This window comes from Microcaecilia unicolor, chromosome 11 (assembly GCF_901765095.1).
Source record: "Microcaecilia unicolor chromosome 11, aMicUni1.1, whole genome shotgun sequence".
Classification (NCBI taxonomy): domain Eukaryota; kingdom Metazoa; phylum Chordata; class Amphibia; order Gymnophiona; family Siphonopidae; genus Microcaecilia; species Microcaecilia unicolor.
The window spans coordinates 168,772,327-168,798,121 of record NC_044041.1 but is presented as its reverse complement, the minus strand read 5'-3'; the positions used below and the strand labels follow the sequence as shown (position 1 = coordinate 168,798,121).

The window sequence follows — 25,795 nt, the reverse complement described above, 5'->3', positions numbered from 1 at the left end:
ATCCACAATGGGTAAGGCAGGGAAAGGGCAAACCTATGTGCCTTTAAAGTGGGCACCACCAGCCACAACACCCCAGCTCAACTGGCCAAGCACAGGAGCCTCCTCAGGCAGAAATTTTCAAGGAGCTGAACAAGCTGCGTCCTACCCTGCTGGGAGATAGAGAAATACTGAGAGGCAGATGGAGCTAGCCGTCCTAGAGGCACTATGGTTTTCAGTATTCTCTATCTCCCCCTGCTGGTAGGTGCACACAATCCCATTCATAATGGATTCATCTGCTGCTGCTGACAAGGAAAGCTTATTTTAACTTCACTGCTAACCAATAAGTTTAAAATCAGAAGTTATTTAAGGGGGACATTATCAAACATGGGATATCGTTAAGACATGTTATTTTACTGTTATTTTTTTTTTTGTTACATTTGTACCCCGCGCTTTTTCCCACTCATGGCAGGCTCAATGCGGCAGGCAATGGAGGGTTAAGTGACTTGCCCAGAGTCACAAGGAGCTGCCTGTGCCAGGAATCGAACTCAGTTCCTCAGTTCCCCAGGACCAAAGTCCATCACCCTAACCACTAGGCCACTCCTCCACCACCATTCCATTTTACTGTTAAACCCTAGTTATTAGTAACTAGCTCTCATTGCATAAAACAGAACACGTTAGTGGTAAAAAAAAAAAAAAACACAAACACATAGGATGTGTTGATAACTACAGCCCTTAATGCAGAAATTTCAGCTGTTTCCTGCACTGAAAGTAAATTAAATTTTAACATGAAAATTAGCTATTATGTGTTTATTTCCTTGTAATCCACTGTTTTAAGCCCACCAACTGCAAAAACAAGTGTTAGCACAATTTTGTTTCTGCGCTAAAGCCCAACATTACACTTTTAGTTATTTTAGAATACCAAAATGAGAGCTAAGAGTGCATCAACCCTTAGTGGAGCTCATTCATTATATTGGCCGCTCAGTCAAAAAGGAAAACATTTCTCAACCTATGCCATCAGTTTAGAATCACAGCAAAAATGTACATATAATTTATACCACACAAGTAGGTTGCAGGAATGGTGGTTCACATTCCAATGGGAAGACAATGCTCCCACAAGGCATTTAGTCCTAAATAGCTTAGGACCACACACAGCCTCTGATGTCAGTAAACAAAAAAAATCATACAACAGTCAACCCAGGAAAACAAAAAGGGAGCGTGAAAGCTAAAAAGGTCCAAAAATCTACTTTCTGCTGAACTGCATGCCCTGTTTTCATTATTTACCTAGCAAATGAAATATATGTTGCACACTTTCTGTAAGGAAACAACTCTAAGAAAAAAAAGTCATGCCATCAAATACCTCTCTATATTTCAAATATTTATCAGGATGAATCATCTTCCCCAAAGCTGCCATCCAATAAACTTATATCACACAGACATGGAGCTCATAAGCTGCTTGGGGGGGGGGGGGGGGGGGGGGGGGAAGGACACAAAGGAAAGCAAAAACACAGCCAGCATGATAGGCTGCATGAATTCAAAGCGATATTTCATACAAACCAGAAACCACCACAAGGGTTTCCGCTGTCTCTGTACTACAATGCAGCAACACCTTTGTTAGCTGCAAAGTGGAAGTGGATGTATATTTATATAAACAGAGCAAAAACACAGTACAAACAAAAAAAAAATCATTACAGGAGAAGGAACTAAGGGGTCCTTTTACTAAGGTGCGCTAACGATCAGCATGTCCTAAATGATAAGATGCCCATAGGAATATAATGGGCATCTTATTTAGTGCACCTTAGTAAAAGCACCCCAAAATGATAAGTAGTACTAGTAGTAGTATGAAATTATATCATCTTTTCTTCAAAATTACAAAAACAAGCAATCTGAAATTGATCTTTTCTCATTATGATACTCACAAACATATAACTGATCTTAAATCCTATTTTATTTTGTGAGCAGAGGAAACGTTATACTTTCCACATTATTTACAATTCCACCACCATTCCTAAATATAAAATGCAAGCATTCTGCACCTTAAAGACTAGAACCTCCAACAATTTAAGGAAACCAAACATGAGCAGAGGCCCATCAGAAGGCCTAATAATGACGCTCTTTTTTTGTGTACATATATAAACACAAATAAGAACATAAGTTACGGTGAGTCAGACCAAGGTCCACTGAGACCAGTACCCTATCTCCGACAGTGTACAGTGTGTGGGTGACAAGTACCAAACACATCCCACAAAGTAGATCAAATTTCTCATAGTTTATTTCAAGGCATAAATGACGTTTTTCCCAAGTCTACTTGGGATTTCCCCCAAAACTTGTTTAAAACTCCTTTGAACCTCACTAATTTTAGTCACCTTGACCACATCCCCTGGCAACAGATTCCGTAGCTTAATAAGTATATTGCATGAAAAAAAGCAAGGGCAGGAGAGGCCAGTACTATAAACCCAACAGACAACGAAGCAGTATCGCAGCAGAAAAAAAAAAAAACACCAAAAAATAAACTCACTGTGTTTGTGTGGTGTATTACCCCAAACCCATTTTAGTCATGTTTTATCTTTTTTTAGTCTCACAAACCCAGTAGAAAGCTGCTGGCTGGCTGACTCACATACTCTTACATTTTTACAATTTTGTTTTTCTAACTTTCTGTTGATGAAATCTAGAACACAGAAAAAGACAGCAGATAAAAGACCATTAGACCTATTCAGTCTGCCCATCCACAACATCTGCTAGAAAGCTTGTGCCTTCTTGAATTCATACAGTCTTCATCTCCACCAAAGGACATTCCACATTTCCACCATCCTTTCCATCAAGTATTTCCCTAAATTACTCCCAAGTATATCCCCTTTCACCTTTATCCTATGCCCCCCCCCCCAATTTCCTTTCAACTGAGACTTGTCTCTTGAGCACGCATGCCATCATATAGGCATTTAAATACCTTCATATCTCCTCTCCGCCACCTTTCTTCCAAAGTATACATATTGAGATCTTGAAGTCTGCCTCCTTTATGTACAAGACCACTGAATATTTCTGTAGTCGCCCTCTGGACTGACTCCATTCTACTGGAATCTTTTTGAAGGCTTTTTGTGTATAGTGTACAGCGCTGCGTATGCCTTGTAGCGCTATAGAAATGATAAATAGTAGTAGTAGTGCTGTCTCCAGAATTGTACATGTACTCTAAATGCGGTCTCACCTGAAAGCCACTATCACCTTTTTCTTGCTGGCAATTCTTCTATGCACTCAAGTATCCTTTTAGCTTTGCCATCACCTTTTATATCTGTTTGACCACCTTAAGATCATCAAATACGATCACCTCTGTCCTACTCTTGGTACAGAAGCACTTCACCCCCTAGCGCATTGACCCTGCATTTTCCTGCATTATATCTTAACTACCAAATTCTAGATCATTCAGGGTTTTGCTAGATACCTCCCCGTGCAGGGGTGCGTACCCTACTGCAGATTTTGGCATCATCCGCACAGAGGCAAACCTTACAGACAGCCCTTCCACAATATCACTTACAAAATGTTTAAGAACTAGACCAAGAACCAATCCCTGTGATACACCACTGGTAAAATCCCTTTCCTCACATAGAGCACTAATGTAATCTAACATGATCACTTCTATTCTGCTTTATTCAAATGTGGGTCAAGGCAAATCACAAGAGAATAAAAAATTGGGCCATACTGCAAAATTACAACAATGTAATCATATACAGCGACTGACAAAAGGAATTAACTTATGCCAAAAAAGAGGCAATATGATCTGCAGATAGGATGAGCCAGAGAAATGAACAGATCACAAGCAGAGGTCAAATAACAAGGCTTTATTAAGAAATGACCCGACATGGCTGTGTCAGGGGTAACACTAACATGGATCAGTAAAGAGAGTATCCTCTAACAGCAATGGTGTTTGCTCAAAGCAAAAGAAGTTATCTCCCACAGAGTGGCAGCCAGTTCTGGGTATTTCAAGAACCCAGTCTGAAGTTAGAAGGTGCCATCTCAATTGGAAAAACAAATTCACCCTCCCTCCTACACAGTCACTTTACTGCAGTTATGCTTTTTTGGAGCCAGTTAAAAAGCTTGTCCCTTGCTTTGAATGGGAAGCTAGTGGGGGCTTCTGGGCCCACTGCTGCCAAGTGTGGGATAGGGGGCCCTGGGACTGTTGGGAAGGGCAGATAGGAGTGAACCTATGTCTCCGAGAGTAGTAGGATCTCCTGTGATTACCACCCAAAAACCTCTGAGGCTGCAGAAGGAATGGACCATTAAGGTCAGCATCCTCCTTGTCAACAAAAAGATTATCACCTTGGCAAAAAACGTCCACAAGTTTCTCCTGAACTGCTGATTCAAGGTTGGAAACATGCAGTCAGGCAAGTGTGCGCATGCTGATACCTATGGTGGAAACTCTGTGGACAGCATCAAGTGTGCCATACGCCTAACAAGTGGAGCTCATCAGCCTGCTCTGGAAGTAGTGTGTCTGCAAACTCAACCACACTATGCCCCAAGTTCTTCAACAGGAGTCTCAGATAGAGCAGACACCTCCTCAGTGCCAGTGTGTCCCCAGTGTCCGATGCAACTCCAGGAGCCATGGGGACCGATGTAGAAGTTGTAGTATACTGGCAGTGTCTGTAACAGGGAACAGTTTAATGACATCATCCAATCATAGTGATATATATATTTTTTTTTTTTAACTTATTATTAGGATTTAAATATGCTGTTCTGCTTGACCTCAGAGAGAAGATTCATATCCTTATGATGAAAATACAGTCTCAGGATACAGTTACAATCTGGTTCCAATGCAAAAAAAGCAATCAGGGTAGTCTTAGATATCACAGGGCCTGACCCTTCCAGAAAACTGGAAAGGTCAAAACTGTCCACAGATGCTCCTTTTCTTCTTTCTTGTTGGTCAAACCCTTACCAGTCCACATAGTAAGATCTTACAGTAGGTAGTGAAAACCCCCTGAGGACCTGCAATATCTCCATTAAATATTTCTTTTAACATATCCATAGGTAACAAAACAGGAGGTTTGAGAAAATTATGTCCAATAAAAAAGGAATCATCTTATTTTCTTTTCCATGTTTTATTTTGTTATATTTCTATTGATTGGACTAACACGGCTACCACACCTCTCTACTCAAGAAAATTAAGGAAGCACAGACTCATTTTTTTTAATGTTTCCAGCTTTTAATGTGTAATTAATTTATCCTTAACCAAGAGACCATGGACCCTCTTGTAAAGCCTTCAGTTCATGCTCTATCCTTTGAACTCTACTTTTCTATTGTTTTAAAAAGATCCCCTCCCCCCCAGTCACCTAAGACTGGAATGCGTTCAGTCCTCCAACAAACTTGAGTGGAGGAGTAGCCTAGTGGTTAGTGCAGTGGACTTTGATCCTGGGGAACTAAGTTCGATTCCCACTGCAGCTCCTTGTGACTCTGGGCAAGTCACTTAACCCTCCATGGCCCCGGTACAAAATAGGTACCTGAATATATGTAAACCGCTTTGAATGTAGTTGCAAAAACCTCAGAAAGGCGGTATATCAAGTCCCATTTCCCTTATTAAATCTCTCACAAGCAAAGATTCTTCCAACTTACCAATAGCATCCCAAACTTCCTCTGAAATTTATCTTGGGTTTCTTCTCCTCCCCTCCCCCTATGCAGACCTTAACTCCAGCTGCTTGCCAATTGCTTACAGGGATGAGTAAAGAGAACTCCACTCCACTCACTGCTGCTGCTATGTTCTCCTTACAGGCACCACCGAGGTAAGAGCTCCCTTTGGCTGTTTTGAGAATGTGGGTAAACTGCATCACAGTAACCACTTTGGCATCTGCCTGTGCTACTCACACCAGCGAAGTGCTACCACTTTAGATCTGGCTTCCAAAACCTCCCTCCCATATCTTGTTGATACCCACATGTACCTCGGTAGCTGGCTCCTCATCAGCACTGTCTAAAATCTTTCGCACCAGGCTGGCCAGTTACCAAGTAAATCTCATGCCCCTCAACCATCTAGTTATCTACACTACCAATGATCATATCAACTACAACAGCTTTCCTCCTGGGCACACAAAACAACTTGGAGGGATCATCCCATATTTAACAGAGAACAGTAGCTAAAAATGAGACATGAAGGAAAAAAATTGTGATTTTTATTTTTCTTATGGTATGAAATTCAAACCACTATTCAAAATATATAACAGCTGGTGTGCCTACTTTGTCTTTAGTATCAGAGAGAAGTGAACTTAAAAGGAACCTAAGTGTAAAGGGGTCAGCAACTCACTGTAAGAATTACTGTAATCCTAATAATTAAAGAATGTTCAGATAAATATTTATCAACACTTTCTCATTGCCATCCAATTTGTCAAGTGGGGGAAAAAAACAACCTGCTAGTTGCTATCTCCACATTGTAAAAGGAAAAACAAATCTACAGGTTTAAATAAAGTATAGGCTAACAAAATAAACACCCCACCTCCCCCCAAGCACTGTATAAATAGTATCACATGGACCAACTGCAGCTATGTTACTGATTGCCAGTAATGACCTTTGCCTGTCACTTGGACACTCACAAATTAATAATCACATCAACAGTAAGAGGTCATCTTTATGCAAAGATCTAATAATAATAGATTGTGACTAATCTCATATATGCCAATATAATCTGTAAATTGAATAGTCCTAAATTATATGCCCTTGAATGGATGCTACATTGATATCGTGGGATTGAATTATAGATAGGCGAATCTATGTAAATCCTATATTCAAAAATGCTGACAATGTTGACTTCATTTTTATATTCCACTTTACCTATCTTTACTCCTTCCCTTTTTCTCTGTGACTGCCAGTACTATTCCTGTTTTCTTCCACATCTCCTTTCATGTGGAGGTCACATACTGCATCAACAAACTGTAGTTGGATAGTGGATGCAGCTGTTTATGATGTACTCTGAATGCTGGTCTTTGGCTAGTCAATACCTCACCAGTCCAGTAACCCCCAGCTCTCCACTCTTAGGCTTGCATTAACTCAAATGTTTACAAACCTGGCTGTCTTATGAAACAAAGGCTTGAAGCAGGAAAGCCATGCTGACTTTATACCTCAAAACACCAAACAGATTTAGCCACTGGACTATCGCCTGGTTATATATCTATCTTCAAATTTGTATATACTTACAGCCAATTCTCAAAAGGCAGAACCTGGTTGACATGAAATACACTGTTCCTGGGAGACAGAGCTTCTTGTGACTGTTTCATTTTCATAGCTGTCTGCATACTAGGCACAGCTATATCAAATACTATATTTATATTTAGAATTATGCCTAATTTTATAAAAAGATAAAAAGTGCTAAAATTAATTCTCAAGTTCATAACCACATCAGCTATATTTCAAGGTGCAAGAACAATTCTCACTGGGAATGTATTTCTTCACTCATTTTAGATACCTTTCTCTTCTCCAGGAAACCTGAAACTCTTGAGATGATTATTACCATTTCCATTTCTGAGGTTACAACGTAAAACAACATAAATGCCTAAGGCTTTCCATCAGGGAAATTTATACAAAAAAAATAACACATTCCATTCATATTGTGCATGCCATAACTAACAAGAAACCTGCAGTATACTTCATAAATACAGAATACTAAAGAGAGCAAAAGTCTACTGCACACCAAATGATTTAATCTGTGTGTCCCCAGAAATTTTTACCAGCCAACTGGCAAGGAGTAGCAGCCAGGCGGTTTTCTGTTAAATTAATCTGGTGATCAGTAAAATCAGTTGCAGGGTACACCCATTAAAAAGGTTCTAGGGAGAACACTGGCCCTAAACAGATAGAAGAAATGACAAAAAGGTGCTCATTTTCAAAGACTTACAAAGTTACATGGAGGTGTATTTTCACCACTTAAGGGGTCTCAACTGTGCTAGTGTTTTTAGCTCATGGAAAAATCAGCTTGCACTAAATACTGAGACACCCATAGGAATATAATGGGCTTCTAGGGTTGTCACCAGAACATAAAATCTCAGTTCTACAGTTTTACATGTATTTCTGGCCCAATCATATAGTAATCTAATCTATGCTTTTCAATTCAGGACAGGAATCTGTTTAAAAGAAAACTAGAAAAAGATATTTTACCTGTTCAAATACAGGAAATTTACAATTTCCACAGTACAAATTATCTCAATCTCATTGTCCTACAGTCTATTTTATTTATATTCTTAACGGAACTTAAAAACAGAAGTAGATGTATTTACACTACCCACTTTGTAAATCAACTGCCCTACTAAAACACTTTCACCTAAGCAATTATATAATTCTGTCTTCGAATGCCATCTTCCTTTTTCAAGATAGTATTTGCAATTGCAATGAAGTGCTTTAATTGCCAACCTAATCTGAGAGCTCTTTTACTAAAGCTTACTGCATACTAATGGAATTAGTGTACACTAAGCTTTACTAAAAGAGCCCTCAGGTGAGGTAAATGCTATAAAAGGGGAGAGGGATTAATGACTACTACCCTTCATTGGTCAATAACACAAAGCTACTGGACAGCCAAAATTAAAAAGATTAAAATATCTTTTCTAAATGGACTATTCGTGACCAAATACAACTAGGGAACTGGGTTCGATTCCCACTGCAGGCACAGGCAGCTCCTTGTGACTCTGGGCAAGTCACTTAACCCTCCATTGCCCCAGGTACAAATAAGTACCTGTATATAATATGTAAGCTATGAGTGGGAAAGCGCGGGGTACAAATGTAACCAAAAAAAAAAAAAACCACTACTGATAAGCTCACATCTACCAAAGTTTCCATACCTCAAATATCTGGTCTAACTATGCAGGTGTCAATCCTCACCCACAAGCAACAATAAAACTTACCTCTATAGCCACGAAAATCACAAACTCATACACAAATATATATACACATATAAAAAACGAACATGAAACCAGGACTGTGGAGTCAAGGTCATGGAGTCAGAGTTGTTAAAAATATACACCTGACTTTGGCTTTACAATAAATACTTACATTATAAGTATACAATTATAAATTTACCAGTACTTTAGATCCTGAACAAAAAATTTAAATCCTAATATCAGTCAGTCAGATAGTAGAAAAATAGAAGTGTTAGCATGAAAGAGAGGCAAAAGGGAACAAAACAGATGCAAAATCAACACAAGGTTAAAAAAATATATATCACACAAGGAAGAGAGAAAACGTTTGTAAGAGGAAATGAAATGCTCCAAAGAGGAAATGAAATGCTCCTAATGACCTTGTTTAACATAGGCCATAAGGAATCCCATGTCTGTTTACAACCTCATCACTATCATACATGTATTTGCACATTCAAGTAATTATTTTAGCATAAAAGTTAAAAATCTAACTAATTATCAATAAAGAAAAGAAAATATATTAATGGGATGGAAGTGTCATTGCTCTTCATCCTACTTCTACTATCATCCTTTGTAGAAAAACAAATCCTTTCTAAACATTTTAAATAAAAAGAACCAAGAATCAGCACAACACAATATTTGAAGTAAAATGCTAAAGAAATCTTTGCACTTATACCATATAAAAAGGGTACAACTTTTTGAAAACAAAACAAACATATACATAGTGACTGTCCTAATTGCCCTCTTTTGCGCTGACTCTGTGAAAAGGGAATGGGAATACCAAAAGCAACATTTACCTGAGGCTTCACTTTGTCCAGACTACTACTAATAAATATATATATATATATATACACACATGCATGTTTGTTTATATTACATATAAACTGATCCATATATCCCTACACACACTGCCTTGTACATATTTTAATGTATTTATACACTAGATATATGTTCTACAAGGATACTGTAACCACAAACACTGCAGAAATACCAATTCACACGCTTTTGACTGCCCTCACACACCGGACTCTCCTCTGGTCCGGGGACTCACTCCACTCCACTCCCCTCCCCCGCGGTCTACCATCTCTCTCTTTTTTTCTTCCGCTCTCCCCCATCCGGCGTGTCTTCCCCTCCCCGTCCGCGGTCCGGCATTTCTCCCTCATTCCGAAGCTCCCCGCCCCCACGTCCTACCTTCAGGCTTATCTTTTAGGTCGCCCGTGACCGCCCCACAGTTTTCCTTCTACAGCGTCCCGCCAGCTCTGACGCAACGTCTTTCCCACTGCCCCGTCCCGCCCTGCCGGAAACGGGAAGTCGCATCATAGGGGGCGGGACGTGAGCGGCCTAAAAAGGATGTTGCGTCAAAAGTGATGGTGGGTTGGTAGAGAGGAAAAGCTACGGGTCAGTTGAGTTCATAGTAGACGATATAAAAGCTAGATCTGCTAAGTACTACCTTAAGACTGGAGTACTTCTAAGTTCTTTGTTTTGACTGCTGCTAGGCCGTTCTCATGGTCGGCAGGAGCGAGAGTGAAGTGTTATGTACTGTTTTGGGATCTTGCCAGGTACTTGTAACCTGGATTGGCCACTGTTGGAAACACTGGGCTTGATGGGCCTTGTGTCTGTCCCAGTATGGCAATACTTATGTTCTGAGCGTTAGGAAGGGAGGGAGAGGCGAAGCCGCTGCCGGTGGGGTGGGATTGAAAGGAAGCGAACGAGAGAAATGGAATACGCTGGGCAATATTAGGAAAGAGGCAGCACAGACATGCCAGCTAACGTGGGGGAAGACGACAGGTGCTTTAGACGATGGGGAAAGGGCGGTTGGAGATGCTTTCTGCAGTTAAAGGCACGCATGACAGGAAGGAGAGATACATTGTACACCAAGGGAAGGAAAATGTAGAGGAATGAGACAGGCACGAGGAACATGCTGGTGGGGGGGGGGGGAGAGAATGACATAGAAGATGAAATCATGGGAGGGTAGAAGGAAGGAGCTAGCAGAGAGACAAAAGTTGTATTTCTCACCAGAAGAGCTGCATATTACCTGGATCCAGTTGTATTTCACACTGGAAGGGCTGAATACACCTGGCTGCAGCAGTACTTTCCTTCAGAAGGGCTGCATCCATCTGAATTCAGCAGTAATTATCACAAGAGGGGTGGGATCTAGCTGTATCTCTCAACACGAGGGCTGCATACACCTGGATCCAGCAATGTCTTTCTAGAAGGGCTGCATAGAGCAGAGTCCAGTTGTATTTCTCTCCAAAACAGCTGCATACAGCTGGCTCCAGCTGTATTTCTCCCCAGAAGGGCTGCATACACCTTGGTCCAGCTGTATTTCTCCCCAGAAGGGCTGGATCCACATGTATTTCTAACCACAAAGGCTGCATACACCTGGATCCAGCTGCATTTCACACCAGAAGGACTGCATATACCTAGATCCAGCAATAAGTGTCTCCAGAAGGGCAGGATCCACTGGGATCTAGCTGTATTTCGACAAGGGCTGCATCCACCTGGATCCCGCTCTATTTCTCCCCAGAAGGGCTGTATACACCTGCATCCAGCTATATTTCCCACTCAAAGGGCTATATACATCTGGATCCAGCAGTAATTCCCTCCAGAAGGGCTGCATCCACCTGGATCCAGCAATGAGTCTCTCCAGAAGGGATCTCACTGTATCTTGCAACTTTAAGATGATGTACCTAAAGATATGTGTTGTCTCCTTGGGGAAGGATGGATCCCTTTTGAGAATCCAAAAAAAAAAAAAAGAGAAAAAGTACTCATGCAAGCTCCTGTCTGGTTCCAGTTGCTTTGGGATGTAGAGTGACCCATTCCCTCAGGTGGCATGTTCACATGGGGCCAGCTGGATCCAACCCTTCTTGCTAGGGACTGCAGCTGCATCTGGCATGATCCTGAGCTAAGGATTGGATTTATTATTTAAGCATATCCTGTCCATCTAATGGGAATTAGTCCTGGATACATGTAGGATACAACCCTTCTGTTGAGTAAGGGTGCAGAATCTAGGTTATTATTATTTGCAATACTGTATTGTGGATTTCAGTGCTGCGCTCTATGCCTGTATATTTTTTTATCATGATGATAAAAATATTTCTAAATAAAAAGAAAAATACAGTCAGAGCACAGCACTGCAAATAAAGCAAGCTCCAGAGCACTAACAAATACATTTTACATTTAACCCTCCCCCCTTCACAGACTCCTCAAACTCCCCCGCCACAACTCTCCTTACATCCCCCTCCTAGCAGAGAGAATGCAAAATCTAGGTTTAATAAAACCTCATGTTTGCTATTGTTTTAAATAGCAATTGTTTAGTACCACCCGCACTGAACCCTGAAAAGGGGATATTAGCAGTACACAAAAAATGATTTCATTTGACCAATATGACGGCAAGCTCTGCCCACAGGCTTCAACCCAAATAATAGGCAAGTTAGGTTCATGCGATCTCAGGTCATTAAACCTCCTTAGATAGCAGCTTCTACAGACAAAATTGAATCTCAGGGAAGGACCTCATATGTCACAGCAGGGACTCCTTGCCTACTGCCAGCAGCTTCAGAGAGAGGAAGACTTCACAGGGAGAGAGTGAAGGATAAAAATTATTTTATTGTATTATTTATATCCCATTTTTATACCAAAGCGGGTTACAATAATCACATATATAAAATCATGACAAAAACATCATCATCGGTTTAATAACAAATCCTTCAGAAAAAAATTGTCTGGCCCTAAAAGGTTGTTGGTGAAGAAAAGCTTTCATAAAACAATATGCTTTCAAATTTCTCTTGAACTGCTGTTTGTTTGAACCGATAGAAAAGGATCTATTACGTGTATCTGCAATACGACTCGCAGAGACACATTATTGTCTAGTTTCTTCATAACGCAATAAACTTGTAAGTTGGTATATAGAGCATTCAAAAATTATTTTGGAACTGTAGTATAAACTCATTGATGGATCTGAACGAGCACTTTGAACAAAATTCAAATTAGGTGTCACATGCTCAAATCTAGGAATACCAGTAAGTAGGCGAGCAGTAGAAGTTTGGACATCTTGCAGTACCTGCACTCTGGTAGAAGACACACCCAGATAAAGAGAATTACAAAAATCCAATTTCATTATGATTAGGCTCTGCCAGATTGTCCGAAAATCGTAATCCGAAATCATCCCCTTCAATTTACTAAGGACATGAAGTTGGAAAAAGGAGGTAGAAATAACATGATCAATCTGTTTTTGCATAGATAAACTAGAATCTAACATCACTCCTAGATTACGAAGAAATGCCTTTTAACCATAAAACTCACACCCTGATAATTTAACATAGAAGATAGAGAAGGATCCAAACATATACCAATATACATAATTTCTGGGATTTTTTTGCCAAATTCAAACATAGCTTGTGTTGTTTCATCCAATCACCGATCTTATCTAAGTATGTGACTAAAGGTCTGAGACAAATGCTGAATATCACCTGATAATAGGGAGAAAAAAAAATTGGATATCATCCACATACATTCTGAATAATTCTCCCAAATCCTGAAACATCACACTTAAAGATAAAATATATCAATTAAAAAGTAATTCTGATAAGGCTGACTCCCTAAGGGACACCACAATTTATGGAGTATCTATCAGATGGACAAGAAAAGGAAGGTTGAAAAGTAAGCAAGAGAGAGATGCTGGATGGGGGGGGGGGGGGGGGGTGAATCACAAAAGAATGTTAGTGGAGGCAGAGGGGAGATAAGTTTCCTGTGGAGTTTATGCCCTTTAAAAAAAAATGTAGCTACTCAATGTCTAGAATCCTAATAAAAACAATATAGCCTGCACTGTCTCAGCTGAGCATCTGTATCCCTGTTCCTCAGTGCTGTTTTACTCACCTGTGGCCCTAATTCCTTATTTCTACCCTTTTCTATCACATAATACCACAAGAAAGAATGTATCCAACTGCATCTGGCAATAATTCAGAAAACAGGTGGTGTATCTACCCAGTCTCAGCACAAAATGTCTCCAGAAGGGCTATACTGCACCTGATTCAGAACTTATTCCCACCAAAACAGGCTGATTGACTTTTATCCAGCAATAAATTACAACAAAAGGGCTGTGTCTTAGGATACATTACCAAGTAACAACAGAAGAGCTGGATCCACCACAATGTAGTACACGATTCCAAAAGAAGAGCTGGATCCAATACAAATTTTCCACCAGAACAGCTGTAGCTAGCAGTAAAGATTTCTAGAAGGTCTGTATGCATCTGGATCCTGCATTAATTTTCACCACTAGAGCTGAATCCACCTGCATCTTGCATCAATTTTCATGACAAGGGTATCCACCTTGATCCTGCTGTATTTCTCACTAGAAGATAATTTTTGCCAGAAGGGCTGGATGCACCTAGATCCTGCAGTAATTTTCACCACCTTGGATGGATCCAGCTGGTCCAGTGAAGACTAACTCAAAATAACCTGTTCCTTAGCTGGGCTCTAGTATTACCATCTTGAAAATGCGACCATACCATGCCTCTGTGGTTATGTTCCATTAATAAGTTAAATGAGTAACTGGCTTACTTGAAAGGACTATATAACCTTTGGATGCATGAACAGGAACACAAACACATACTGATTTATGCAGTATCACAATTCCTCATGTACAGCCACAACACAACTTTTTAGGGTGGATAGTGTTCACAATGAGCTCCTTTTATTATCAACCAGATAGAAGAGAGAAGAGTTTTCAATTTTGGCACAGTATAAGTCATCACAAGAAAAAAAAATAAGAAAACCGATGAACTGCATTGGGAGAGTAAACCCATTTAGATATGCTTAAACAAAAGAGAGATCTGCATGAAACAATATTTTTATTTTGACTTATAAAACCACTTGTCCATGAAACATGCTCAAAATAGAATAATCCATTTGTGTATCTAAAATGTTAACTTCTACAAAACAGATGAGGTGAAGATGTGATTTCATATGCTCCAATGAAAGAAGAGTTTAATTTTACTTTCATTTAACTGCAATATATTCCATCTTTATAAAACTAGGCTTTCCAAGTCAGTGTACAACAATAGTTAAGATGAACCCATCGGGGAAACAGGATAACCTCATTTACCCCCCCCCCCCCCCCCCCCCACTCTTCACTAAGCCATGCTAGCAGCTGCCACATGGCAATGCTGACATAGCCGATTCAAGTGAATGGACCGTGTGCTGGCATTAGTACGCGGCTTAGTAAACGGGGGGGGGGGGGGGGGGTTACATTTGGCCATGTATTACTGTATTCTATAGAACAGTGTAGAAAGATGAGCACAAAATACAGAGTTTGTTACTGCTGTTTCTACCACCTAAATATTTTTATACTGTCTTTAAGGATATTCAATGTTAATTCATATATATGTGTAGACATGGGAACCTTTCAAATCAATAAAAAAGCTGTCAAACTAAAAAATAAATTGAAATCCTTTATCCTCCACCTTTTAAGGCACTGCCAATCCAACTGGAATAACTTTACTTTTTAAAGATGGACCACACATTGGCAGTCCCTTATTTCTAATAAGCATATGCTATTGTTTTGGGCATACCAATGTGGAGGCAAGCTCCATCTGCTGACTTCAGCACTCATAATGGGCCAGATAGGCTCATACTATCACCTGTCGCAATCTAACCTCCTTGATCCAGTCATTCTCTCTCCTCTTACCTTCCCCCTCCCCAGAGTGCAAAACCTTCACCCCTAAATCCCCTTCCCTGTTGCCGCCGGGTTTTATAGTTTATTATACCGTTGCTTATTGCATAGCAAGCCAGAACAGTTTACACATCAAAAAAATGTACAACATGCAATGTACTTTCAGCTAGAAAATCGATTATATGATAGGACAGCACAAACAGAACTTCCATACTGAAGATAAAGCGAATGCTACATACCTGTAGAAGGTATTCTCCGAGGACAGCAGGCTGATTGTTCTCACTGATGGGTGACGTCCACGGCAGCCCCTCCAATCGGAAACTTCACTAGCAAAGGCCTTTGCTAGTCCTCGTGCGCGCATGCGCGGCCGTCTTCCCGCCCGAACCGGCTCGTGTTCGTCAGTCTCATATGTAGCAAGACAAAGACAAGGGAAGACACAAATCCAAAGGGGAGGCGGGCGGGTTTGTGAGAACAATCAGCCTGCTGTCCTCGGAGAATACCTTCTACAGGTATGTAGCATTCGCTTTCTCTGAGGACAAGCAGGCTGCTTGTTCTCACTGATGGGGTATCCCTAGCCCGCAGGCTCACTCAAAACAACAAACATGGTCAATTGGGCCTCGCAACGGCGAGGACATAACTGAGATTGACCTAAACTTATCCAACTAACTGAGAGTGCAGCCTGGAACAGAATAAAAATGGGCCTAGGGGGGTGGAGTTGGATTCTAAACCCCGAACAGATTCTGAAGCACTGACTGCCCGAACCGACTGTCGCGTCGGGTATCCTGCTGCAGGCAGTAATGAGATGTGAATGTGTGGACAGATGACCACGTCGCAGCTTTGCAGATCTCTTCAATAGAGGCTGACTTCAAGTAGGCCACTGACACTGCCATGGCTCTAACATTGTGAGCCATGACATGACCCTCAAGAGCCAGCTCAGCCTGGGCGTAAGTGAAAAATGCAATCTGCTAGCCAATTGGATATGGTGCGTTTCCCCACAGCCACTCCCCTCCTGTTGGGATCAAAAGAAACAAACAATTGGGCGGACTGTCTGTTGGGCTGTGTCCGCTCCAGATAGAAGGCCAATGCTCTTTTGCAGTCCAATGTGTGCAGCTGACGTTCAGCAGGGCAGGAATGAGGACGGGGAAAGAATGTTGGCAAGACAATTGACTGGTTCAGATGGAACTCCGACACAACCGTTGGCAAGAACTTAGGGTGAGTGCGGAGGACTACTCTGTTATGATGAAATTTGGTGTAAGGGGCCTGGGCTACCAGGGCCTGAAGCTCACTGACTACGAGCTGCAGTAACTGCCACCAAGAAAATGACCTTCCAGGTCAAGTACTTCAGATGGCAGGAGTTCAGTGGCTCAAAAGGAGGTTTCATCAGCTGGGTGAGAACGACATTGAGATCCCATGACACTGTAGGAGGCTTCACGGGGGGCTTTGACAAAAGCAAACCTCTCATGAAGCGAACAACTAAAGGCTGTCCTGAGATCGGCTTACCTTCCACACGGTAATGGTATGCACTGATTGCACTAAGGTGAACCCTTACAGAGTTGGTCTTGAGACCAGACTCAGACAAGTGCAGAAGGTATTCAAGCAGGGTCTGTGTAGGACAAGAGCGAGGATCTAGGGCCTTGCTGTCACACCAGATGGCAAACCTCCTCCATAGAAAGAAGTAACTCCTCTTAGTGGAATCTTTCCTGGAAGCAAGCAAGATGCGGGAGACACCCTCTGACAGACCCAAAGAGGCAAAGTCAACATCCAGGCCGTGAGAGCCAGAGACTGGAGGCTGGGATGCAGAAGTGCCCCTTCGTCCTGTGTGATGAGGGTCGGAAAACACTCCAATCTCCACGGTTCTTCGGAGGACAACTCCAGAAGAAGAGGGAACCAGATCTGACGCGGCCAAAAAGGAGCAATCAGAATCATGGTGCCTCGGTCTTGCTTGAGTTTCAACAAAGTCTTCCCCACCAGAGGTATGGGAGGATAAGCATACAGCAGACCCTCCCCCCAGTCCAGGAGGAAGGCATCCGATGCCAGTCTGCCGTGGGCCTGAAGCCTGGAACAGAACTGAGGGACTTTGTGGTTGGTTCGAGATGCAAAGAGATCTACCAAGGGGGTGCCCCACACCTGGAAGATCTGGCGCACTACTCGGGAATTGAGCGACCACTCGTGAGGTTGCATAATCCTGCTCAGTCTGTCGGCCAGACTGTTGTTTACACCTGCCAGATATGTGGCTTGGAGCACCATGCCGTGACGGCGAGCCCAGAGCCACATGCTGACGGCTTCCTGACACAGGGGGCGAGATCCGGTGCCCCCCTGCTTGTTGATGTAATACATGGCAACCTGGTTGTCTGTCTGAATTTGGATAATTTGTTGGGACAGCATATCTCTGAAAGCCTTCAGAGCGTTCCAGACCGCTCGTAACTCCAGGAGATTGATCTGCAGATCGCGTTCCTGGAGGGACCAGCTTCCCTGGGTGTGAAGCCCATCGACATGAGCGCCCCACCCCAGTAGAGACGCATCCGTAGTCAGCACTTTTTGTGGCTGAGGAATTTGGAAAGGACGTCCCAGAGTCAAATTGGACCAAATCGTCCACCAATACAGGGACTTGAGAAAACTCGTGGACAGGTGGATCATGTCTTTGAGATCCCCAGCAGCCTGAAACCACTGGGAAGCTAGGGTCCATTGAGCAGATCTCATGTGAAGGCGGGCCATGGGAGTCACATGAACTGTGGAGGCCATGTGGCCTAGCAATCTCAACATCTGCCGAGCTGTGATCTGCTGGGACGCTCGCACCCGGGAGACGAGGGACAACAAGTTGTTGGCTCTCGTCTCTGGGAGATAGGCGCGAGCCGTCCGAGAATCCAGCAGAGCTCCTATGAATTAGAGTTTCTGCACTGGGAGAAGATGGGACTTTGGATAATTTATCACAAACCCCAGTAGCTCCAGGAGGCGAATAGTCATCTGCATGTAGAGCTCCTGCCTCGGATGTGTTCTTCACCAGCCAATCGTCGAGATATGGGAACACGTGCACCCCCAGTCTGCGAAGTGCCGCTGCTACTACAGCCAAGCACTTCGTGAACACTCTGGGCGCAGAGGCGAGCCCAAAGGGTAGCACACAGTACTGGAAGTGACGTGTGCTCAGCTGAAATCGCAGGTACTGTCTGTGAGCTGGCAGTATCGGGATGTGTGTGTAGGCGTCCTTCAAGTCCAGAGAGCATAGCCAATCGTTTTCCTGAATCATGGGGAGAAGGGTGCCCAGGGAAAGCATCCTGAACTTTTCCTTGACCAGATATTTGTTCAGGGCCCTTAGGTCTAGGATGGGACGCATCCCCCCTGTTTTCTTTTCCACAAGGAAGTACCTGGAATAGAATCCCAGCCCTTCTTGCCCGGATGGCACGGGCTCGACCGCATTGGCGCTGAGAAGGGCGGAGAGTTCCTCTGCAAGTACCTGCTTGTGCTGGAAGCTGTAAGACTGAGCTCCCGGTGGACAATTTGGAGGTTTTGAGGCCAAATTGAGGGTGTATCCTTGCCGGACTATTTGGAGAACCCACTGATCGGAGGTTATGAGAGGCCACCTTTGGTGAAAAGCTTTCAACCTCCCTCCGACTGGCAGGTCGCCCGGCACTGACACTTGGATGTCGGCTATGCTCTGCTGGAGCCAGTCAAAAGCTCGTCCCTTGCTTTTGCTGGGGAGCCGAGGGGCCTTGCTGAGGCGCACGCTGCTGACGAGAGCGAGCGCGCTGGGGCTTAGCCTGGGCCGCAGGCTGTCGAGAAGGAGGATTGTACCTACGCTTGCCAGAAGAGTAGGGAACAGTCTTCCTTCCCCCCAAAAAATCTTCTACCTGTAGAGGTAGAGGCTGAAGGCTGCCGGCGGGAGAACTTGTCGAATGCGGTGTCCCGCTGGTGGAGCTGCTCTACCACCTGTTCGACTTTCTCTCCAAAAATGTTATCCGCACGGCAAGGCGAGTCCGCAATCCGCTGCTGGATTCTATTCTCCAGGTCGGAGGCACGCAGCCATGAGAGCCTGCGCATCACCACACCTTTAGCAGCGGCCCTGGACGCAACATCAAAGGTGTCATACACCCCTCTGGCCAGGAATTTTCTGCACGCCTTCAGCTGCCTGACCACCTCCTGAAAAGGCTTGGCTTGCTCAGGGGGGAGCGCATCAACCAAGCCCGCCAACTGCCGCACATTGTTCCGCATGTGTATGCTCGTGTAGAGCTGGTAGGACTGAATTTTGGCCACGAGCATAGAGGAATGGTAGGCCTTCCTCCCAAAGGAGTCTAAGGTTCTAGAGTCCTTGCCCGGGGGCGCCGAAGCATGCTCCCTAGAACTCTTAGCCTTCTTTAGGGCCAGATCCACAACTCCAGAATCATGAGGCAACTGAGTGCGCATCAGATCTGGGTCCCCATGGATCCGGTACTGGGACTCGATCTTCTTGGGGATGTGGGGATTAGTTAAAGGCTTGGTCCAGTTCGCCAGCAATGTCTTTTTTAGGACATGGTGCATGGGTACAGTGGACACTTCCTTAGGTGGAGAAGGATAGTCCAGGAGCTCAAACATTTCAGCCCTGGGCTCGTCCTCCACAACCACCGGGAAGGGGATGGCCGTAGACATCTCCCGGACAAAGGAAGCAAAAGACAGACTCTCGGGAGGAGAAAGCTGTCTCTCAGGAGAGGGAGTGGGATCGGAAGGAAGACCCTCAGACTCCTCGTCAGAGAAATATCTGGGGTCTTCTTCCTCTTCCCACGAGGCCTCACCCTCGGTGTCGGACACAAGTTCACGGACCTGTGTCTGCAACCGTGCCCGACTCGACTCTGTGGAGCCACGTCCACGATGGGGGCGTCGAGAGGTAGACTCCCTCGCCCGCATCGGCGAAGCTCCCTCCGCCGACGTAGTCGGGGAGCCCTCCTGGGAGGCGGCGGCAGCCGGTACCGCACGTGGCACCGACGCCGGAGACCTCACCTCGGGCGATGGGCCAGCCTGGCGCCACGCTCGACGGTACCGGTGGCGCAAGCACCGCCGGTACCGGAGGGGTAGGGCGCAACAGCTCTCCCAGAATCTCTGGGAGAACGGCCCGGAGGCTCTCGTTCAGAGCGGCTGCAGAGAAAGGCATGGAGGTCGATGCAGGCGTCGACGTCAGAACCTGTTCCGGGCGTGGAGGCTGTTCCGGGCTGTCCAGAGTGGAGCGCATCGACACCTCCTGAACAGAGGGTGAGCGGTCCTCTCGGTGCCGATGCCTGGTGGGTGCCGACTCCCTCGGCGACCCAGAGCTCTCGGTGCCGACCCGGGAAGGAGACCGATGATGATGCTTCTTCGATTTCTTGGAACGAAGCATGTCACCGGAGCTTCCCGGCACCGACGAGGAGGACGTAGAATCCAGTCGTCGCTTCCTCGGGGCCGAGGCCGAAGGAGGTCGGTCTCGGGGGGGCTGTACCGCAGGAGCCCTCAGGGTAGGGGGAGACCCACCCGAAGGCTCACCGCCACCAGCAGGGGAATGGACAGCCCTCACCTGCACTCCAGACGAAGCACCACCGTCCGACGACATCAGCAGACGAGGTCCCGGTACCACCGACGTCGATGCAGCTATCCGATGTCTCGGCGCCGATGCAGAGAGACGATGCCTCGATGCACTCGATGCACTGGCGGCCGAGGATGAAGCTCTAGACACTGAAGACGTCGATGCACTCGATACCCCCGGTGCCGATGCCGACGAAGAGCCCGAGAACAAAACGTTCCACTGGGCCAATCTCGCTACCTGAGTCCGCTTTTGCAAAAGGGAACACAGACTACAGGCCTGCGGGCGGTGCCCAGCCCCCAAGCACTGAAGACACGACGCGTGCCTGTCGGTGAGCGAGATGACCCGGGCGCACTGGGTGCACTTCTTGAAGCTGCTGGTAGACTTCGATGTCATGGGCGGAAAAATCACGCCGGCGAGATCAAAAGTCGAAATGGCGGAAAAGGCACCGAAAAAACAAGGGGAAGAAAAACTTCGACCCGAGGCCTAAAAGTGGCCTACCCCGACAACGAAAGAAAACTTACCGGGGCGAAAGCTGGAAATAGCGGGGAAAGAAAAGACTAAGAGTCTTTTCCCACACAGAATGGATTATTAATTTCTCTCTTTCGAAACACACGACGAACGCGCGAGGTCGACTTTGCGGGGCCCGACACGGCGAAAACACGACCGTACCGAGCGCGGACAAAAGAAGACTGATGAACACGAGCCGGTTCGGGCGGGAAGATGGCCGTGCATGCGCAGTGCGCAGTGCGCATGAGCGCGCGAGGACTAGCAAAGGCCTTTGCTAGTGAAGTTTCCGATTGGAGGGGCTGCCGTGGACGTCACCCATCAGTGAGAACAAGCAGCCTGCTTGTCCTCGGAGAAAGCATATTTCATACCTGTGTGGTCTTCTTTCTCATCTTAATGTTATATTTCAACAGCAATTTGGTAAAAGTAAGTTTTCAGAGCTATAAGGAAAAGAAGGTATGATTCTTCTACCCTAATTGATTTTGGAAGGGAGTTCCACAATGCAGATACTGCAAACACAATTTAAAAAGAAATAATAAATGCAGCTTGTTACTCCTTTGAATCAGTGGAAAAAGACAGCTCCCGTTGCTAGTCACGCCCCCTGTGACATCACCATGAGGGCATGCCACAATCAACTCAGTGGGGAAGGAACCATACAATAAATGTCACCCGGAGGGTGGGGGGGCTCGACTTTTAGGGAGTGCAAGAATGCTACTGGGTAGCAGGACAGTCCAGGAGAATAGTTCACAGCATTAATAAAAAAAACTGTAGAAGTATTAAAAAAAAGGGGGGGGGGGGGAGATATATAAAAAGTCCGCATCTCAATGATTTTAGAACAAAGAAGTGAAATTTTAAAAGTTTACTAAAGGATCCGGGAGGATCCCACAGTATCCATTTACCTTTTGCCATTTGAAAGTAGGACGTTTGAGAAGAAAAACTGCAGGTCCAGTCATGGATGACCTGAAAACTGTGTGAAAGTAGGACGCTGGAGAAGAAAAACTGGGGGTCCAGTCATGGATGACCTGAAAGCTAAGTTTGAAAGTAGGATGCCGGGTTGCTTTTGGAATGAGGGAGAGATACCGGACCAGTGCTGGGGGTTAGAGTTTGAGAAAGAGGGCAAAATACTAGATGGGGGAGAGGGTCATGTATGTAGGTTTTTGGTGCCGATGATCAGAAGTAAACATGGGCACTACAAGCTATTAGCACCGCACTAGCACCCGCATTTTGACCACATGAAACAAGCTCGCCAGCTCTGCACACAAGCAGCATGCAAATGCGTGCTAAACAGGGGAATTAATATTCCTCAGCAGGCAGCACACCAAAGAAGGGTGCTGCACCTGTGGCAAAAACCCTATGTCAGCTAGGTGCTGGCATTAGGGTTTGCCAGGGCATTGGGGAGGAATGGGGAGACCCTGTCCAGCATGCATTTGCATGCTTCCAGCCCCCCCTCCCCCTAAACACAAGGGTCTGCAGGAATATTTCCTCTAAGGAGTGACCTGGTGTGTGCAAATTGTTTTCATGTTTTAAAAACCAACACTTTTTGAGTGCAAGTATTAGTAATGCGTTTCTATATTTAGCACAAAAAACCCCAATTTTTGTGAGCAACTGTGTAAAAATCTGTCAGTGACGCTTCTAAAATGTATGAGCAATTTGCTCATGCGCTCCGCTTAGAGGGACCTCCACTCTACCCCCATGCACAGTGGCATGAAGGTCTGGTGGACCTCCAGACCCCCTACCTCCAAAAAACATAAGCTCCCCCCCCCCCCCACACACATTTCCAAAACACCTGGTGGGTCCAGTGGGACACTTAACAGACCGCCCACCCACAGGCTAGCCAAGCCCTCCCATACCTCAAACAGGGAGGAACTAGTGTTCGCTCTCTCCTCCTGCGGGCGCTATTTCAAAGTGGCAATGCCCCATCCGGTGCATCCTGCCCCTTATGTTTGGGGAGGGTAGGGGGGTCTGGAGGTCCACCAGGCTTCATATTTGACAGGTCCAGGCTGTGGAAAAAAAAAACCCGGACCTGTCAAACCTCTTCTGCAGGAGGACTGTGCCTGAAGTCCCCCTATGATCAGCATTAATAATGCATATTAATCTGTATGTTATTAGTGCTGATCATTGGGGAGTTAATTTCCCACACTGTTCTGGCTGTAATTTTTTCCCCATGCTATTCGGAACAGCGCAGGGAACTGATCATTGGCACTTGTGCTATAATGGTTTCATCAGACTGCATTTAAATGTGATCATTATACACGCTGTAGCCATTCTAAAAAAAATAAAAAAAAAGTTTCCTAAGTACATTTATATGCCGCTGCTCAGAACCTAATGCCAGCGCTTGAGGTGAATAGCACTGGCATTATGCTGCGCAGAATGTTCAGAAGACTCTAGCGCCAGAAAGAACCTGCACGCCAAAGATTAGCACAAATTATATTTAAATATAGGCAAATAGATGCTAATGAGGTCATATCCCATGCTTGTTTATTCCTTTATCGGAGCTGCACAGGGCAGATAAAATTACCTCTTTCTAATCCCCCAGATTCCACTCCTCTGCTCAGTCTCAATTTTTGCCGGACAATTCCTACTCAGTCTACATTCAGAAATAGAGCCAGGACTCCCCATCTCTCCTCTCCATTCCTCATCCCCAGATTCCCAAATCTCTGCTCCAGATCTTGCCTGTGCATGCACACAAGAGCTGCGCTTAATGCAAAACTCCTGTGTGCATGCACCAGGCAAGTTCCTTCCCCTTACACAGCGTGTATATAATTTGAATAAAATTTGCTTTGAGCACTGGAGGGCAATGTTTCAGCGCTGTTCCAGCACTACGAGATTGGTGCTGTTCGCTCTAGTGCCCAACTTCTGAGCATCCAGCTGTTAGCACAGGAAACTTTCTTCCAGGTCCAGGGCAACATTGGAAGGATTGGAAGAGAAGAGAGGTGTCTAACAGCACCCATTCTCTCCCTCCAACCTAAACACCCTGCTGCACCAGCCCCTCAAAAAAATGGCCTCCCCTCTGGACCTTGTCTATTTTGAGCACTGGCCCCTTTCCCTCACTCCCCTCCACCCCCCCCCCCCCCAAATTTAAAAAATAAATGGTCTGGTGGATGGTCCCTCCCTCCATGTTCAGATATCTAGCTAGTGAATTGCATGTGGACTTTCTCTAGCAATCTCTGCCCATTCATCATTGATCCAGTTTTTGAATATCTAGGTTTTCATTCTTAGAAAAACATTCTTTGAAATTTATATGAAAAAGCACATAGCAACTTAGCTTTAGAAATCAGAGCTTCTGCCGACATGGCCAGGTTTCGATCACTTCTTCAGGATAGAGGTCCGAGTAAATGTATTGCAATTTCACTTTTTAATTCCCCCCCCTGCCCCCAATGGTGGAAGTTAAATTGCAATGCATTGGTTCAGAAGGGGGTGCTGATAGACACTAGGGTATCTGTCTCTTAGATTGTAAGCTCTTTGAGCAGAGACCGTCCCTCTATGTTAAATTGTACAGCGCTGCGTAACTCTAGTAGCGCTTTAGAAATGTTAAGTAGTAGTAGTAGTAAATTATGCCTTACCTGCTGATAATTTTTTTTCCTTTAGTAGCAGCAGATGAATCCAGGAACTGGTGGGTTGTGTCCATCTACCAGCAGGTGGAGATAGAGATTACAAAGCTGAAGGCAGTGATACCAGATGGCCAGCTCCTTCACCTCAGTACATCACCAAGCAGAATCAGACAAGAAACCAGGGAGCCTTCCTCACCAACCACACAAAACAGAAACTTGTCAGTCTGACTTAAGATAAACCACGACTGCGATGGAGTCCTCTTCAGTGGTTTATGTTCTCTTTCCTCTTCTCCTTTTTTTTTTTTTGGAAACTAAGTACCAGGACAAGAACAGATAGGCAAAACAAGCGCAGCTGACAAAGGGCTGGATCCTGGATTTATCTGCTGCTACTAAAGGAAAGAAAATTATCAGCAGGTAAGGCATAATTTTACCTTCCTTAGCCTATGCAGCAGATGAATCCAAGAACTGGTGGGATGTACCAAAGCAATCCCTAAGCAGGGTGGGAAGTCGCCGCTCACCGAGACAGAACCACTGCTGCAAAGGCAGCATCTGAATAGTGAAAGCACACCCTTCTGCCCAGAAGTAGATAGCAAACTCGTGAAACGAGACTGGAATGCCACCGACGGGATGCAACCTTTCCAAAAAATCCACAAAGTATCTGCAATCCAACGAGAAAAAAAATCAGATCAGAGGCTGC

General features: G+C 44.7%; 1 protein-coding gene across 1 annotated transcript in view; it reads right to left on the bottom strand.

Moving 5' to 3' along the window:
- The window catches only part of AKT2 (AKT serine/threonine kinase 2), a 227,166-nt gene extending 217,045 nt beyond the window's left edge, over positions 1-10,121 (bottom strand). The window contains exon 1 of the mRNA XM_030220064.1: positions 10,041-10,121. The gene's annotated coding sequence lies outside the window, so the exon portion shown is untranslated. The remainder of the gene's footprint in view (positions 1-10,040) is intronic.
- Positions 10,122-25,795: the final 15,674 nt, after the last annotated feature.